The 19,134-nt window shown below is 40.1% G+C and overlaps 1 non-coding gene across 1 annotated transcript; it reads right to left on the bottom strand.

Moving 5' to 3' along the window:
* Positions 1–7,562: 7,562 nt before the first annotated feature.
* Positions 7,563–7,637, bottom strand: Trnas-uga (transfer RNA serine (anticodon UGA)). The gene has a single exon. It is a non-coding gene; the product is annotated as a tRNA-Ser (tRNA).
* Between the last annotated feature and the right edge of the window lie 11,497 nt (positions 7,638–19,134).

Genomic DNA, 19,134 nt, shown 5'->3' with positions numbered 1-19,134 from the left:
AAGGTGATTGTCATAAGATCTACTGAATATGCATTTTTTTCTAATGAACACAGCATCAACTCTCACCTTTTAGCTCTTTTAGGGTGTAGGGAGTGATATGTCATTTCTATACTGCTCGCACTCCTCATTACAGTGTAGTTGAAGTAGACTTTTGTTGTGAAAATTGTAAAAGCTAACAAAGGGTAGGACTTGTAAATGTGAGAGAGTACTACCAGTCTTATTCATCCACCACTTTGTAAAGGCCTCCTCTAGACTTTTCCAAACATTGAGGTCTTCAGGTATACATACTGCTCCAAAATGGCTGTATTCTTCCATTGAGTCCTGAGTTCTCTTTCTTGAATTCATGGTCATTACAGGAGATGTATGTTGGTAGCAGTAGGCAGGACTATTGTGCAGTCTGTCACAAATTCTAGCTCCCTCAACTTTCTCAATTTAGTGTTTCAAGAAAAGAATATCACCTTCCCTTCAGGGATTCACATTTGAATTCATGCGTGTTGATCAAACCTGCTGGTAACAATTCTAGCAGCATGCCTATGAATTGCTTGGATATCTTCCTTTAATCTGACCTGGTGGAAATACAAAACACTTGAAGAGTATTCAAGAACTGATCCTACAAGTGTCTTGTATAGATAAGCTACAATTTCCTAGAATTCTCTCAGTAAACCACAGTCAACCATTTGCATTCCCTACCACCATCCTTAATTTGCATTTTCCATTTCTTACCACTCTGCAACATTACTCCTAGCTATATAACGAACGTGACTGTATTGAACAGCACGGTACTAGTACACTGAAGTGAAAAAAAGTCATGGAATGCTTCCTAATATCGAGTTGGACCTGCATTGACTGAACAGATTATTGGAAGTCCCCTGCAGAAATATTGAGCCTTACTGCTTCTATAGCTGTCCATAATTATGGAAGTGTTGCTGCTGCAGAATTTGGTGCATGAAGTTATCTCTTGACTGTATCCAAAAAAATGTTCAGTGGGTTTCATGTCAGGCGATCTGGATGGTCAAACCAATGGTGAACAATTGTAGCCCAGTGATGTGGTGCATTGTCATCCCTAAAAATTCCATCATTGTTTTGGAACATGGGGTCCATGAATGGATGCAGACGGTTTCCAAGTAGCCAAACATGACCATTTCCAGTCACTGGTCAGTTCAATTGTACCAGAGGACCCTGTACATTCTATGTAAATGTAGCCCACACCATTATGGAGTCACCACTAGCTTGCACGGTGCCTTGTTGACAGCTTGGGTCCATAGCTTCATGGGGTCTGTGGCTCACTTGAACCCTACCATCAGCTCTTACCAACTGAAATCAGGAGTCATCTGACCAGGCCACAGTTTTTGTCATCTAGGGTCCAATCGGTATGGTTACAAGCCCAGGAGAGGTGATTTCTGTAGTTACTTCATGCAATGTTGGTTGGAATAACAATAATATAAGGAAAAGATAGATTGCTACTTGCCATAAAGAAGACATGTTAAAAGTTGTAGACAAGCACAACTAAAAGACACTTAAGGGTCATTCTATGTCAAATCAACACACCTATTTTACCTCACCATTTTAGACTTTGCTAAAATTTTGTATACTTATAGTGGGTGCTGAGACTAAGAAAAATTTCAAATTTCAATTTTTTATCTCAGGCCATTTTTGAGATATGGCTATGTAAACTTTTCAAAAACCAGCCAAAAATGTGTGAACGGACTTTTTTTAAATTGCCCTAGGAGCTGCTGTAATTGAGCTAGAGAGTGGGAAAGGTGTCATTTTGCAGCATTTTGCATGCTCTTTCCAGAAAAATGCAACAAAACATAGATTCTATTTAATAACCTTTTTCAAAATACTAATTAATATTTTGATTTAATTTTTTTACAAAAGCACATAATTGAAAATTTTCAAAATATTTCCCCAACAAATTCATATTGTTGTAAATCATATGGCAAAATATAGATGTGCGATGATAATGGGTTCATTATTAAAAAAAAATTATTCCGGGCTCTTGTTTTTCACTATCAGCTGTAGTTTGACAAAACTGACCTTTAACAAACAGGAATTTTATTAAAATATACTGAAAGGTAAGTAAAAAAAGTATTAGAAATATCAGAACATCACTTTCTTAAAACAAAAGTAATTAGCATATTTTATAATTGACTGCTTATTTTAATTTCATGCAACTTAACTAACAGTATATTAACTGATAAAACAAAAGAGTTTGAGCATTTAACTTCAAACTGAAATAAAGTATGAAAAAGTACAAGTATTTACATAATAGTTCTGGTCCATGATGTTTGGAATGAAACTACTAAAATAATTAAATACATGATGCTTGTTTTTGAGTAACAGGTATCCTAAGAAATTTTGGTATTATGTAAAAGTGGTAGGTAGATCTAAACAAAATGTCCAGACACTCTGTGACCAAAATGGTACTAAACAGTGGGTGACTGACTAAAGGCTAAAATGTCTTTTTCCAAAGCTGTTTCACAGAGGAAGACTGCACTGTAGTTCCTTCTCTAGATTGTCACACAGAAGACAAAATGGTAGAGATCGAAATAGATGACAGAGGGATAGAAAAACAATTAAAATTGCTCAAAAGAGGAAAGTCCGCTGGACCTTATGGGATACCAGTTCGATTTTACACAGAGTATGCGAAGGAACTTGCCCCCCGTCTTGCAGCGGTGTACCATAGGTCTCTAGAGGAGCGTAGCATTCCAAAAGATTGGAAAAGGGCACAGGTCATCCCCGTTTTCAAGAAGGGACGTCGAACAGACCTATATCTCTAACGTTGATCAGTTGTAGAATTTTGGAACACGTATTATGTTAGAGTATAATGACTTTTCTGGAGACTAGAAATCTACTCTGTAGGAATCAGCATGGGTTTCGAAAAAGACGATCGTGTGAAACCTAGCTCGCGCTATTCGTCCACGAGACTCAGAGGGCCATAGACATGGATTCCCAGGTAGATGCCGTGTTTCTTGACTTATGCAAGGCATTTGATACAGTTCCCAACAGTCACTTAATGAACAAAGTAAGAGCATATGGACTATCAGACGAATTGTGTGATTGGATTGAAGAGTTCGTAGATAACAGAACACAGCAGGTCATTCTCAATGGAGAGAAGTCTTCCGAAGTAAGAGTGATTTCAGGTGTGCCGCAGGGGAGTGTCGTAGGACCGTTGCTATTCACAATATATATAAATGACCTTGTGGATAACATCGAAAGTTCACTGAGGCTTTTTGCGGATGATGCTGTAGTATATCGAGAGGTTGTAACAATGGAAAATTGTGCTGAAATGCAGGAGGATCTGCAACGAATTGACGCATGGTGCAGGGAATGGCATTTGAATCTCAATGTAGACAAGTGTAATGTGCTGGAATACATAGAAAGAAAGATCCTTTATCATTTAGCTACAATATAGCAGGTCAGCAACTGGAAGCAGTTAATTCCAAAAATTATCTGGGAGTAGGCATTAGGAGTGATTTAAAATGGAATGACCATATGAATTTAATCATCGGTAAAGCAGATGCCAGACTGAGATTCGTTGGAAGAATCCTAAGGAAATGCAGCCTGAAAACAAAGGAAGTAGGTTACAGTATACTTGTTCGCCCACTGCTTGAATACTGCTCACCGGTGTGGGATCCATACCAGATGGGGTTGATAGAAGAGATAGAGAAGATCCAACGGGGAGTAGCACACTTCATTACAGGATCATTTAGTCGGAGATGATAGATAAACTCCAGTGGAAGACTCTGCAAGAGAGACGCTCAGTAGTTCGGTATGGGCTTTGTTGAAGTTTTGAGAACATACCTTCACTGAGGAGTCAAGCAGTATATTGCTCCCTACTACGTATATCTCGCAAAGAGATCATGAGGATAAAATCAGAGAGATTAGAGCCCACACAGAGGCGTACCGACAATCTTTCTGTCCATGAACAATAGGAGACTGGAATAGAAGGGAGAACCGATAGAGGTACTCAAGGTACCCTCCACCACACACCGTGAGGTGGCTTGCGGAGTATGGATGTAGATGTAGATTTAGATGTATACATAGCTAAATTTAACACTTTAGTTACTAACAGTAATTTTGAAACAACTTTCTATAAAGTATACATTAACACTAACCTGAGACAAAAATTAAGTTTTGAGTTGAAAGCAGTTTCCCAATAAATTGTCTTGGAACTTCACAGATTACATTTTAATAAAACCGACTGGGTTTGGTTTACATCACTTTCATTAAGAATGTTTGTTCTCCCTGTTGGAGTAAATGGATTTACTTTTGTGAGAACATCCACAACTGACACCAACAGGACATCTGCATGTGCAGGATAGGATAATGACTTAGCTTGTCCACATGGATGAAGAAAAGTTATTTTCTTTTCACTTCATCAAGTTTTTTTTTTCCCCTCTAAAATGTACCCAAGCCACCAGTTTCTGCCATATACATAGCCTGATACATCTTGTAACTTCAGTTTGTCTGGTGATGATGTTACTTCCCTCTCCCAGCTCTGCATACCACCTGAAAAATATTTGACTATTAATTTTGATGTAGTGTTGGGAATGAAAGTGTGAAATTGCTGTGTTCCTTTGATTGTCAATGCCTCTTCAAGCTGGCTTTTTAATAATATTTCTGAAGCAGCATATTCTTCTTGAGTGGAATACGCAAAATCAACATTTGTGATATTATCTACTGCCCCCTCGGATAGCTCTCGTGGGCTTTGTATCTGATTTTGGTATGGCCTTTACAAACTTGCACGAGCTGCCAGTCTCTTAACTGAACCCCCTACTCCATCACAAGGCCCTTTCGCATGTGCTGTGGCTGAAAAGTGCCACTCAGCTTTTATGTTGAAGTCTTCCTCATAAAGGCAAAGGTTCAGGAAGTTTTTCTTATTTTTGTACTGAGCTGCAGAACCATTAGAATAATAGTATGTCTTTTTTGGAAGCTTTTGAAATTTATTTGTTAGATAAGAAAAACGATTCTTTTGAAAGGTGTAAACCGCAACTGTATTGTGCTCCAGGCAATCGGAAACAATGACAAAGCTCATATGTCCAATTTTGTCTTCCTGTTTGAAACATAAAACAAAAGGGTGAATGGTAATCTATTGTCTTGTCTAGTGGTAACTCTGAGCTTCATCCTGTAGAAGTTCACCCCCGATAGCTGAGTGGTCAGCGCGACAGACTGTCAATCCAAAGGGCCCGGGTTCGATTCCCGGCTGAGTCAGAGATTTTCTCGTCTCAGGGACTGGGTGTTGTGTTTGGGTTGTCCTAATCATCATCATTTCATCCCCATCGACGTGCAGTATTGCCTCACGTGTTCCAATATTTCTACGGAATCCAAACTGATCTTCCTCGAGGTCAGCTTCTACCAGTTTTTCCATTCGTCTGTAGAGAATATGCATTAGTATTTTGCATCCGTGACTTATTAAACTGATTGTTCGGTAATTTTCACATCTGTCAGCACCTGCTTTCTTTGGGATCGGAATTATTATATTCGTCTTGAAGTCTGAGGGTATTTCGCCTGTCTCATACATCTTGCTCACCAGATGGTAGAGTTTTGTCAGGACTGGCTCTCCCAAGGCCGTCAGTAGTTCTAATGGAATGTTGTCTACTCCCGGGGCCTTGTTTTGACTCAGGTCTTTCAGTGCTGTGTCAAACTCTTCACGCAGTATTGTATCTCCCATTTCATCTTCATCTACATCCTCTACACATATGACAACAAATTCAGATCCCATAAGATTTTCTCTTGTCGAGGTAAGGAATGTTCGTTGTTGCTAAGCAATGAAGTCATGCCGAATCAAAGTAGACATCTTACTACAAAATAAATCTATGAATTCTTCAGAAGTTTTCTGAACAATTTCCAGATTACAGCGGTAAACTGACATTCACTCTCGGAACTGAACTCGTTCAATTAAGTTTTCATCAAAAGAGTCTTGTAAAATTTTACGTATGACAGTTTCTCCTGGGCAATATTCACAGTTTCCCATGTTGCAATCAACTGAGAATGATAGGTTGCAAAGCATTTTTGCAATGCACTGCTTATAATTGTTTAAGCTGCTGTTTGTTACTGCATTTAGTTTGGCATTTTCTGTAATTAATTTTGCGTTTTGGTGAGTTGTGCACACACAGACAGTGTGCCACTCCAGCCAGCAAAAACACAATGTTTCAGTCTCGAATCAGGAAATTTAGAGAAACCTATTTTTACGTTAGGAATCTTGTCTTTAAAATGTTTGTAAGCTTCTTTAAGGTTACACAAAATATAAGGTTACACAAAATAAGTCATTTTGGTATTTTTGTTTTACTTCCACTTGTTTCTGTAATTGTCACACAATCTTTAATACCTGGCATTTCCCGGCTAACTTCATCATTTTCATAAAATGAATGTACAATTTTGACAGTTCCTGTTGGTAAACACTTCCCTGGTTTTGTGTTTGGACCTTCCATGAATCTTTTCTCTTTCAAAATTTTTTTGGACTGCCAAACAATGTAATTAGGAGCATTAAATTCTGTCATTATTTTCCTGACACTCTACTTTTCAGGTAAACTTGTGAGAATCATTAGCTTTTTTACTCTTCTTATAGAATCATTAAAGTTTGTTTTGAGATTTTGAAGAACGGATTCATCAGTATCAGTATCTGATGAAGAAGTTTCAGCAGCAACAAAAAGTTTATGTGTCACTGATGAGGAGATTTTTACTTTTTTCTTATCAATTGGGGACTCACCTAGTTCTTGAAGTGATCTGGTAAGTGTTTGAACGACCACTAAAGTTGCAGCGAAGTCGGGGTCTTGGTCTGGGATGATTATCTCTGTTCCAGAAGAATCTTCTTCGACACTTTTATCACTGATGGGCTCTGCTGTATTTTTCAATGTGGTTACATCTTTCAGACATTTATCACAAATATAGCCACCACTAGGTATTTGTGGAAATGATTTGGGCATCCATGCTGTGACATTTCTCAGTTTTTTTCTGTCTCTAATAAAATGATTTGACTTCTTTAATGGATTATAACACTGCACTCTTACAGCACTGCACTTTTTACTTGGTTCCATATCGAAACAAAAACCACTTATAAACTCTCCTTCAATTTATAGATTTACTTGTAAATTAACTATTAAATATACTAGATACAAACTGGTCAACACAGAGTTAACAATTGATTTGCTCTAAAACCACACTGCACAATAATGCTGTAGGCACACTAAGCCTTAGAAGGTAACAGTCTTATATCCTCTCAACAATGGCTCCAGTCTCTGAATGATTGCACAGACATCAAGTACTGTGCTTGTTTCAACTTGTTCACAGTCTGCTGCATACATAGACAGGAACACAAGCATGCTCAGCCTTCATACAATGGCTGAAGTCTGTGCTAATGAAATGTGCATTTTTGGACCAGAAGTATTACATCAATAGTCTACTTACAAGGTTTTCACACTTTATTTAAATATTAGCTATAGGTCCCACACTCAACATTTCGTTTTGCCAGTTGATCAACTGTTAGTTTAAACTGTAAGAAACTAAAAAAATAAACAATCAATTATAGAAAATGAAACTTCCTGGCAGATTAAAACTGTGTGCCTGACCGAGACTCGAACTCGGGACCTTTGCCTTTCACGGGCAAGTGCTCTACCAACTGAGCTACCAAAGCACGACTCACGCCCGATACTCACAGCTTTACTTCAGCCAGGAAGTTTCATATCAGCGCACACTCCGCTGCAGAGTGAAAATCTCATTCTGGAATTATAGAAAATGTTGTTTAGTTTTGTTTCAAGAAGGTGATATTTTGGTATTTCTAGTACTTTTTTAGTTATCTTTCAGTATATTTTAATGAAATTCCCGTTTGTTAAAGGTCAGTTTGGTCAAATCTTGGCTGTTAGTGAAAAACAAGAGACCAGAATAATTTTTTTTAACAATGAACCCATCATTATCCCACATTTATATTTTGCCAAGTAATTTACAACAGTATGAAGTAGTTATGGAAATGTTTTGATAATTTTCAATCATGTACTTTTTGTAGAAAAATAAATCAAAATATTAATTAGTATTTTGAAAAAGGTTATTAATTAGAAGCTATATATGGAAAGAGCATGAAAAATGCTGCAAAATGACACCTTTCCCAGCTCTGTAGCTCAATTGGGTCAGCTCCTAGGGCAATTTAAAAAAAGTCTGTTCACACATTTTTGGCCAGTTTTTGAAAAGTTTACGTGACTGTATTTCAGGAATGGTTTGAGGTAATAAATTGAAATTTGATATTTTCTTAGTTCCAGCACTCACTGTAAGTATACCATCTTTCAGCAAAATTTAGGAGGGTGAGGTCAAAATTTTATTTAAAGCGTGTTGATTTGACAAGGAATGACCCTGAAGCATTATCGTTTGGCCTAAGCCTTCATCAGAAACACACACACACACACACACACACACACACACACACACACACACACACACACACACACACACATTCATTCACACGAGCAAGTACACCTCATGCACACAACTGGAATGCCATTACGGCCTGAGCCGCTAGAGATGATGATCACACTTACATGACATGTGCTTGGTTTTTGTTATTTTTTTGTTGTACCTGTCTGCAACATAATGTGTCGTCTTTAGAGTAAGTAGAAATCTATCTTTCTATTGTTAGTGTTGCTTGTTTGTTAGCTCTGACAACTTTACGCAAATTCCGCTGCTCTCGGTCCTTAAGTGAAGGCCGTCGACCTCTGTATTGTCTGTGGTGAGAGGCAGCACCTGAAATTTGCTATTCTCAGCACACTATTGACACTGTGGATCTTGGAATGTCGAATTCCCTGACAGATTTCCAAAATGGAATATCCCATGTGTCAAGCTCCAACAACCGTTCCTCATTCAGAGTCTGTTAATTACTGTCATGCGGCTGTAATCACATCGGAAACCTTTTCAGATGATTCATTTGGGTACAAATGACAGCACTGCCCTTTTGTACTTTGTGTACATGTTGCTACCACCATCAAACAAAGGGAAATTCAGTATGAAATAATGACAATATTATGAAAAGTTTGTAATGCTACTCACCATATAGTGGAGTAGTTGAGTCACAGACAGACATAACAACTAACTTTTTGGCCAAAACTCTTCTTCTGAAGTAATCACACTCACATTCACACAAACCCAACTTGCACACAGATGACCACTGTCTCTGGTTTCTGAGGCACAATTACATGCCCCTCAATCCCACACCGCCAGTGCAGCAGTTACAGCTGTGAGAGAAGCAGGTGGTGGTGTGTGATCTGGTGGAGATGCCAACAGGAAGGGCAACAGACCTGTGTCCATACCAAGTGAGGTGGCGTAGTGGTTAGCACGCTGGACTCGCATTCGAGAGGATGACGGTTCAAACCCACATCCGGCCATCCTGATTTGGGTTTTCTGTTATATTAGTAAATCACTTCAGGCAAATGCCGGGATGGTTCCTTTGGAAGGGCATGTCCGATGTCCGACTTCCTTCCCCCTCCTTCCCTAACCCGATGGGACCGATCACCTTGCTGTTTGGTCCCCCCCCCCCCATCCCCCCGCCATCCCCCCCCTCCCCCCCCCCCCCCCCCCCCCCACAGAGCCTGAAAATGGTTCAGCAAAATTTAAGTGGATACATTCGCACAGCTCCACTGTGTCAGGCCAAGAAGAGAATCACTGGGATTGCTCAGTTTGACAGATCCAAAATTTCGTAGTCGGTTTTGGGCCAGAATGTATGTTGTCATGCAGAACTTTTCATCTGGGGCATGCCACAATGGACAGTGTGCAGAAGGTGCAGTAGTTGTGGTCAAAGAGAGGGAGGAATCAGGTAGTGACAACAGTCCTCCTCAGAGGTCCACAATAGAACCCCTTGGTTTAGGTGTATTCAATTTTGCCATGACCAGTAAGAGTGATAATTGTGGTTGTTAGATGTTCCAATCACCCCTGTTGCACAAAGTGACCAAGACACTTAATGTCAGGTGAGTGGCAACCGTGAAATTATGTCATGTGAAGCAGAAAGCTGAAATGGCCAAATCCAAATCTGAATCAAGCTGGAAAAACAGCAATTTATGTTTGTCAAAAGCTGAGTCAGGGAATTGGGCCATAGTGTCCACGTTATCATATAACATCACTTCCTAACAGTACAAAGAATACTAAAAATGATACTATTGCAACACCCAGTGCTGGAAGTGGTCTGGAAAGCAGTGCTGCATGCCAGAGGTGGTGTATAGTGGCAAATAGCCTATGGCAAGATGAAATTTCTGTCAGAAGGGGAATAATATAAATTTCTAGACTGCGTAGATGAAACCCAGGGACTCCTGTTCTATTTGAGAGTAGTGTTGCTGTGAGAGAGATATGGCCTTAGAAGCATATACAGTAGGGTGCTGTGTGGCATCAGGATATTTACGGGACAGGTGATGCCTATACTGTGAGGGGGCACATTGGTCGTGACTACTAGTGGCAGACCAGGGACGTATGTTGTCAAACACATTGCCCTCTTAATGCAATCTTGAAAAGCATGGGAAGCTTGTTGACAGTGAGGTGACCATTCAGTATGTGCATTTGGGTGTCAAAGCTAGTTCAGTGGGTAAGGAAGCTCAGCAATGTTTGCACTGAAGGGGTCATAATAGTTTATCTTACCCAGAAACATTTGTAAGACTGTCACATTCTCAGCTGGCTGCATGTTGTCAATCACATGACATAATTTTCCATTGGTTTTTGTGTAATGGCTGAGTGTTTGAACCCGAAATATATGGAGCACAGTTGCATGAAAGACCATTTAAGTGGGATGCATCTGAGTCCTGTTGCTGCCAGATCGTGGAAATATGGGTCAAGGTTGCAAAGATGGTCCTCTGGGATTGGCACTGTAACCAAGATATCATTGATGTATGCATAACAGTTTGGGATATGTTGTAGTAGTTGCTCTATAAAATGTTGAAACATGTCCGAGGATGACAGAATTCCAAAAGGTAACCATTTATAACAATAGAAGTCTTATGGCATATTGAGCACTAGGTAAGCTTGTGATGTCACATCGAAGGGAATTTGAAAATATGCCTCTGCATGATCATCATTACTGAATTGGTCTAATTTTGCAAAGAGTTTATCTGGAATCAGCAAGATTTAAGTTTCCCCTTCACCTCATGTGCCAAGGCCTTGCCACAGTGGTAATACCAGTTCCCGTCAGCTGTTGGGCTTTGACTGAGAAATAGTGGCTCTGGCCATGAAAACTGACAACAACCAGGAGAGTGGAGTGCTGATGTCATGCCCTTCCATAACTCCATCCAGTAACACCTACCAGCGTAGGATGGCACAGCAGTCAGTCAATACTGTTGTGCCTTATGAGTCCTATTTCGAGAGAGTTTTCTGGAACAACTTGTGTGACTATCATCACTTTAAAGTTAGCACAAAGTCTCAAAGTGCTGCTGGGATTGTGTACTGTCACCAGTGGAGTGGTCCATTGATTATGGGGTTGTTTAGCAAGAACTCAGAAGCACCAACATCAAGGAATAACTTCATTGAATGTTTCTCTATGAAAGCACCTAAGTACATTTATGGGGCTGTGTTCTGGGAAGTCTGCACTTCTGTAGATTTATCACATACTGGGTTCACTTCCATAGACTGAGGCATTACTGTTGGGCAATGGTGCTGCTGCTGACATGGCCTGTTGTCATTGGTGTGTTGTTGACTGTTGTCTGGGCCGTGGAGCAGTTAAGGAATCTACTGAAGGTGGGATGATGTTCTGCATGACAGGTGCCAGAGAGCTGATTGCCTCACATCTTCTTCCATTGTAAACAAATCCTAGGCTGCGCAGGCAGTTCAATTATGGCTCCTTCACTTTAAAACACTAAAGTTGTTTCCATTTCAGTTCTTGTACATATTTCTATTCATTGCTGTAATTCAGTTGGTTTAGCTATCTGTCTCTAGGTTATTCCTTCTTTGTGTTTAATTTCCTGAACTACTTAATTTTAAAATTCACCGTCATGGTCACTAAGCATTTCTTTAAATGCATGTCCAATTCTTCTTCTTCTTCTTCTTCTTCTTCTTCAAGTCAGAGAACAAATTTCAATGCAGCTTTGACTTCTGACTTCTCTCTCATAGGATAGTAGTAATGTAATTTCATGTAATATGGAAGGGATAGGTTGCTACTCACCACATGAAGGTGGTGTTGCATTGCAGACAGGCACGATGAAAATGAATGACAGAAATATTTTGGCTTTCAGAAAAAGTCCTCCAGGAATAGAAACCTCACATACACTATCCTGAGCAACAGGAGGGAACAGTGGTAATATTTATGTGAGCTGTGCTTGTATTAATGTGTCTGTGTGTGTTTTCTACATCAGAAGAAGAACTTTGTCTGAAAGCTGAAATATTTCTAGCATTCTTCTTCACTGTGCCTGTCTGCGACTCAACACCTCATCTGTGTGGTGAATATCAGTATGTCCTTGCCATATTGTTGTTATCTCATCCTGGACTCTCATTGTATAATTCCTTTTAACTGTCTTTAAATGCAGCTAACTATTTCTTCTTGTGATAGGATTTGTCACAAAGCTCATAAACATCAGCTAGCATCAATTCTCCAGATTTTTTAGTCTTCTATATGTAAAACTGAAAGTGCATGTGCTTTTCCAAAAATTTGTGACTCACACAATCATTTAGTTAGTTTAAAGGGTAATACAGATCATTTTAGTGTTGTACTTGTGAATATCTCTGTTATTCTGAGCAAAGTAAGGAAAAGGATAGATTGATACTCACTGTAAAGATGACACATTGAGCTGCAGACAGGCACCACAAAAATACAAATTCACGTTTAGGTTTCAGCGAAAACCATCTTTATAAAAGAACACACACACACATATTCATTCAACCAAGTAAGCAGACTTCACAATGAAACTGTAATGTTGGACAAAAGCAGTGATATGGCAGGAGCAGGGTAGGGGAAGAGGTGGCAGGGTACAGGTGGGGCAAGAGAGGAGCACCATCTGATGGAGTGTGCAGGGAGTAGATGGAGGCATGACAAGACTGCAACCAGGCACAGCATCGGGAGGCTGTGAGACAGGTAAATATGGAGGGGAAAGGAGGGAGGAGGGGGGCATAGGGAGGGAGCAAAAAAGTGGACAAAAGGGAAAGGGGATAGAGGAGCAGGTACATTAGCAGAGGGTGGCACACAATGAAGATGAGGAGACGTGAACAGGGTGGAGGTGACACGATAGAGAGAGCAGAAACTGTTGGCTGGAGGGCATGGGGAGAGTAGGTTGCTGTAAGTTGAGTCCAGGATAATTATGGTAGCAGATAATGTGTTATAAGGGTAACTCCTGTCTGCACAGATCAGAAAAGCTGGTGGTGCAGGAGAGGATCAGATGACCCAGGTTTTGAAGCAGCCATTGAAAACAAGCGTGTTACATCCAGCTGCATGTTTTGCCACAGGATGGTCAACTTTGCTCTTGGCCACAGTTTGGCAATAGCCATTTGCCCTGGTGGATTGCTGACTGATTGCCAAACCAATATAAAAAGCTGTGCAATGATTGCAGCAGATCTGGTATATGACATAGCTGCTTTAACAGGCGGCCTGGCCTCTGTTGAGGTAGGATAAACCTGTGACGGGACAGGAACAGGAAGTGCTGGGTGAGTGGTTTGGGCAGGTCTTCCACAGGATTATGATGCCTGTGGTAATGGGTTGGGATTGGGAGTGGCATAAGGCTGGAGTAGGTGGAAGTTGAGTGGGTGATGAAACACCACTTTAGGAGGGGTGGGAAAGATCTTTGGTAGGGTGCCCCACATTTCAAGGCATGATGGTAGGTAATCAAAGCCTTGGCGAAGGATGTGGTTTAGTTGTTCCAGCCTGGGGTGGTATTGAGTGATGAAGGAGGCACTCCTTTGTAGTTGGTTTTTGGATGTTTTGGGAGGATTGGGGGTGTGTGGGGAAATGGCACAGGAGATCTGTTTGTGGACTAGGTCTGGCAGATAGTGCCTGTCTGTGAAGGCGTAGGTGAGACCTTCAGCACATCGGGAAAGAGCACTCTTGTCACTGTAGATACGCCATCCTTGGGTGGACAGGCTGTATGGGAGGGATATTTTGGTGTGGAAGGGATGACAGCTGTCAAAATGTAGGTTCTGTTGATGATCGGTGGGTATAATGTGGGACAGAGATGTGGATGGAGACATAAGGAGGTCAATGTCCTCGAATGTGGCACTGGTTTGAAGAGGTCCAGATAAAGCAAATAGGAGAGAAGGTGTTGAGATGGTGAAGGAATGAAGATATGGCATCTCAGCACTGAGTCAATATCATAAAGAGGTCATCACTCAACCTGAACCAGACTAGGGGTGTGGCATTTTGGGAGGCTGCAGAGGTCTCCTCTAGATGGCCCATAAATAGGTTGGCATGGGAGGCTGCCATGTGAATACTCATGGCTGCACCACAACTTTGTTTGTATACCTTCCCTTTAAAGGAGAAGTATTTGAGTTAAAGGTAAATTTGGTAAGGTGTATGGGGGGTGATATGGTGGGTTTGGAGTCTGAAGGACATTGGAAAGATAGTGTTCAATAGTGGCAAGATCATGGGCATGAGGAGTGTTGGTGTATAGGGAAGTGATGTCATCAGTAACAAGTAGGGATCCAGGAGGTAAAGGGGTGAGGATGGTGGAGATCCAGTGACCGAAGAGGACGGTTGGATTGACATGGGAGCCTAGATTACATGCAGTTGGTTGGAAGTGTTGATCAGTGAGGTTTGAAATTCTTTCTGTGGGGGCACAATAACCAGCTACAATGGGGCATCCTGGACTGTTGGATTTTGTGTATTTTGGGGAACATTTACAGCTGGGTATACAGGGTGTCATAGGGGCTAGAAGGGAAATGGATTAAGGGGAGTGAATCTGGGAAGGGACTAAGGTTTTAAGCAGGGATTGGAGGCTGTGTTGGAATTCTGGGATGTGATCACTGTGGCAGAGTTTATAGGTGCAGGAGTCAGATAATTTGCAGAGGCCTTCCACCAGGTAGTTACTGTGATTCATAAGGAAAGTGGTGGATCCATTGTCTGCAGGTAGGATGATTAGGTCAGGATTTATTTTGAGGTTGTGTATGTCCTCTCTCCTGCTGAAAGATTGGTGTTCTTAGAAAGGACATGGGGAAGGATGATGAGACCAAGTTGGAGATAAGGAATTCCCCTCAGTGTAATTACTCCCAAACTCAGATGGATTGTTGATAAAAAAATTTCATAAGAGAATAAATGCATTGTGAGCCTGTGTTTAATATTTCCAGCTGCTCAAAGTTTGTTCAGTGAATACTTTTTACCTAAATGAGGGGTTGCCCCAGAATATTATCCTGTAAGACACCAATGAGTGAAGATATGCAAAATTGTGATTTATTGTCTTCTATATCTGCAAGGTTGTCAATTTTTCATATGGGTAAAGTAGCTAAACCTAAAAATGTTAGCAGGTCTGCTATACAATTTTTCCAGTTAAAGTTTTCATAGATATGTACACCTAAGAACATACAATTTTCTACCCTGTTCATTATTTCTTCTTGTTATACTAGATTAATTGGGTGGTGTGGTGGGGGAGGGGGGGATATTTTTGACTGTACAAAATTATTGCATAGTCTGTAGCTACCCCTTTTTTGTAGAACCATTCTGTAACTTTCACAGAAACATCATATACTATACTGAAGCGCCAAAGAAACTGGTATAGGCATGTGTATTCATATACAGAGATCTGTAAATCAGCAGAATATGGCACTGCAGTTGACAACAAGCATCTGGTGCAGTTGTTAGATCAGTTATTGCTGCTACAATGGCAGGTTATCAAGATTTAAGTGAGTTTGAATGTGGTGTTATACTCTGTGCACAAGCTATGGGACATAGCATCTCCAAGGCAGAGATCAAGCGGGGAATTTCATGTATGACCATTTCACGAATGTACCATGAATATCAGGAATCCGGTAAAACATGAAATCTCTGACATTGCTGCCGCTGGAAAAGGATCTTGCAAGAACAGGACCAACAACAAGTGAAGAGAATCATTCAACGTGACAGAAGTGTAACCCTTCAACAAATTTCTGCAAATTTCAATGCTCGGCCATCAACAAGTGTCAATGTGCTAACCAATCAATGAAATATCAAATCAATCAATGAAATATCATTTATATGGGCTTTTGGAGTCGAAGGCCGACTCGTGTACCCTTGGTGACTGCATAACACAAAGCTTTATGTCTAACTTGGACCCGTCAGTACCAACATTAGACTGTTGATGGCTGGAAACAGGTTGCCTGGTCAGACAAGTCTCATTTCAAATTGTATCGAGCGTATGGACGTGTACGGGTATGGCGACAACCTCATGAATACATGTTCTGGCGCCAATATAAAATGACTTTTATCTTAATAATATGAATATTTATATATGTGTTTGGAGAGAGAGAGAGAGATTGATTTTGATTGATACTTTACTTTAAGTCGTAACTGGTACCTGAATTTTAGTTGTTGCCTCCTTAAATGATCAGCTTCTGCACCAGTTGGTGATATAATTTGGAGGAAGATATTGTTCTTTACAATTTAAAGTACGACTCTGTTGGTTACTTGGCCATATTGCGGATAGCTTTGAGCCCAAGTTTTCATAGCTTATCATATATAAGGGACCACTGTTGTAAGTAAATATGATCAAACAGCAATCTGCTTTTCATGAGAAAAGGAGATTGTTTGGCACACAAACTTCCTTCAAACTACATGTCCTGTACATCAAAATTGGTCAGTGGAGTTCAGCACTATACTATTGTACAAGATCATAATCCAACTACTGTAATTAAGAAATTATGAGAGGTTGTTACATATTGAATGAAAACTATAGAGAATGCAGTTCCTTTCCTTATTTTAGTGAACCTTGTACACTTACAATTCTGTTGATTGATAGCTGGCGACGACAATGAAGTTCACCCCCTTTTCCAAAAACAACATATTTCTATTCTTCACTTCCAGAAAATTTGTATACATAAATGTTTGGCAACTCTTACACATACTTTACTCAGTAAGCAACTACAAACAGCATAGTGAACGCATTATTGTGGCCAAGATAGATACGAAGCCCACACCTACCACAGTAGTATAAGTTTATATGCCAACTAGCTCCGCAGATGACAAAGAGATTGATGAAATGTATGATGAGATAAAAGAAATTATTCAGATAGTGAAGGGAGACGAAAATTTATAGTCATGGGTGACTGGAACTCGATAGTAGGAAAAGGAAGAGAAGGAAATGTAGTAGGTGAATATGGAATGGGAGTAAGGAACGAAAGAGGAAGCCACCTGATAGAATTTTGCACAGAGCATAACTTAATCATTGCTAACACTTGGTTCAAGAATCATGAAAGAAGGCTGTATAAATGTAAGAAGCCTGGAGATACTGGAAGGTCTCAGATAGATTATATAATGGTAAGACAGAGTCAGGAACCGGGTTTTAAATTGTAAGACATTTCCAGTGGCTGATGTGGACTCTGATCACAATCTATTGGTTATAAACTGTAGATTAAAACTGAAGAAACTGCAAAAAGGTGGGAATTTGAGGAGATGGGACCTGGATAAACTGAAAGAAAAAGAGGTTGTAGAGAGTTTCAGGGAGAGCATTAGGGAACGATTGACAAGAATGGGGGAAAGAAATACAGTAGAAGAAGAATGGGTAGCTTTGAGAGATAAAATAATGAAGGCAGCAGAGGATCAAGTAAGTAAAAAGATGTGGGCTAATAGAAATCCTTGGGTAACAGATGAGATATTGAGTTTAATTGATGAAAGGAGAAAATACAAAAATGCAGTAAATGAAGCAGGCAAAAAGGAATACAAACGTGTCAAAAATGAGACCGACAGGAAGTGCAAAATGGCTAAGCAGGGATGGCTAGAGGACAAATGTAAGGATGTAGAGGCGCATATCACTAGGGGTAAGATAGATACTGCCTACAGGAAAATTAAAGAGACCTTTGGAGAAAAGAGAACCACTTGCATGAATATCAAGAGCTCAGATGGAAACCCAGTTCTAAGCAAAGAAGGGAAAACAGAAAGGTGGAAGGAGTATATAGAGGGTCTATACAAGGGCGATGTTCTTGAGGACAATATTATGGAAATAGAAAAGGATGTAGATGAAGATGAAATACGAGATGTGATACTGCGTGAAGAGTTTGGCAGAGCACGAAAGACCTAAGTCGAAACAAGGCCCCGGGAGTAGACAACATTCCATTAGAACTACTGACAGCCTTGGGAGAGCCAGGCCCAACAAAACTCTACCATCTGGTGAGCAAGATGTATGAGACAGGCGAAATACGCTCAGATTTCAAGAAGAATATAATAATTCCAATCCCAAAGAAAGCACGTGTTGACAGATGTGAAAATTACCGAACTATCAGTTTAATAAGCCACAGCTGCAAAATACTAACCCGAATTCTTTACAGACAAATGGAAAAACTGGTAGAAGCCGACCTTGGGGAAGATAAGTTTGGATTCCGTAGAAATGTTGGAACACATGAGGCAATACCGACCCTACGACTTATCTTAGAGAATAGATTAAGGAAAGACCAACCTGCATTTCTAGCATTTGAAGACTTAGAGAAAGCTTTTGACAATGTTTACTGGAAAACTCTCTTTCAAATTCTGAAGGTGGCAGGGGTAAAATACAGGGAAGGATAATGGAATGTAGTCAAATTAAATCAGATGATGGTGCGGGAATTAGATTAGGAAATGAGACACTTAAAGTAGTTAATGAGTTTTGCTATTTGAGGAGCAAAATAACTGATGATTGTCGAAGTAGAAAGGATATGAAATGTAGACTGGCAATGGCAAGTAAAGCGTTTCTGAAGATGAGAAATTTGTTAACATTGAATATAGATTTAAGTGGAAGGAAGTCATTTCTGAAAGTGTTTGTATGGAGTGTAGCCATGTATGGAAGTGAAACTTGGACAATAAATAGTTTAGACAAGAAGAGAATAGAAGCTTTCGAAATGTGGTGCTACAGAAAAATGCTGAAGATTAGATGGGTAGATCACATAACAAATGAGGAGGTACTGAATAGAATTGGGGAGAAGAAAAATTTGTGGCACAACTTGACAAGAAGAAGGGACTGGTTGGTAGAAGATGTTCTGAGGCATCAAGGGATCACCAGTTTAGTATTGTAGGGCAGCGTGGAGGGTAAA

The sequence above is a fragment of the Schistocerca serialis genome, unplaced genomic scaffold (assembly GCF_023864345.2).
Source record: "Schistocerca serialis cubense isolate TAMUIC-IGC-003099 unplaced genomic scaffold, iqSchSeri2.2 HiC_scaffold_897, whole genome shotgun sequence".
NCBI classification, from domain to species: domain Eukaryota; kingdom Metazoa; phylum Arthropoda; class Insecta; order Orthoptera; family Acrididae; genus Schistocerca; species Schistocerca serialis.
This window is presented reverse-complemented; position numbering and strand designations above follow the sequence as displayed.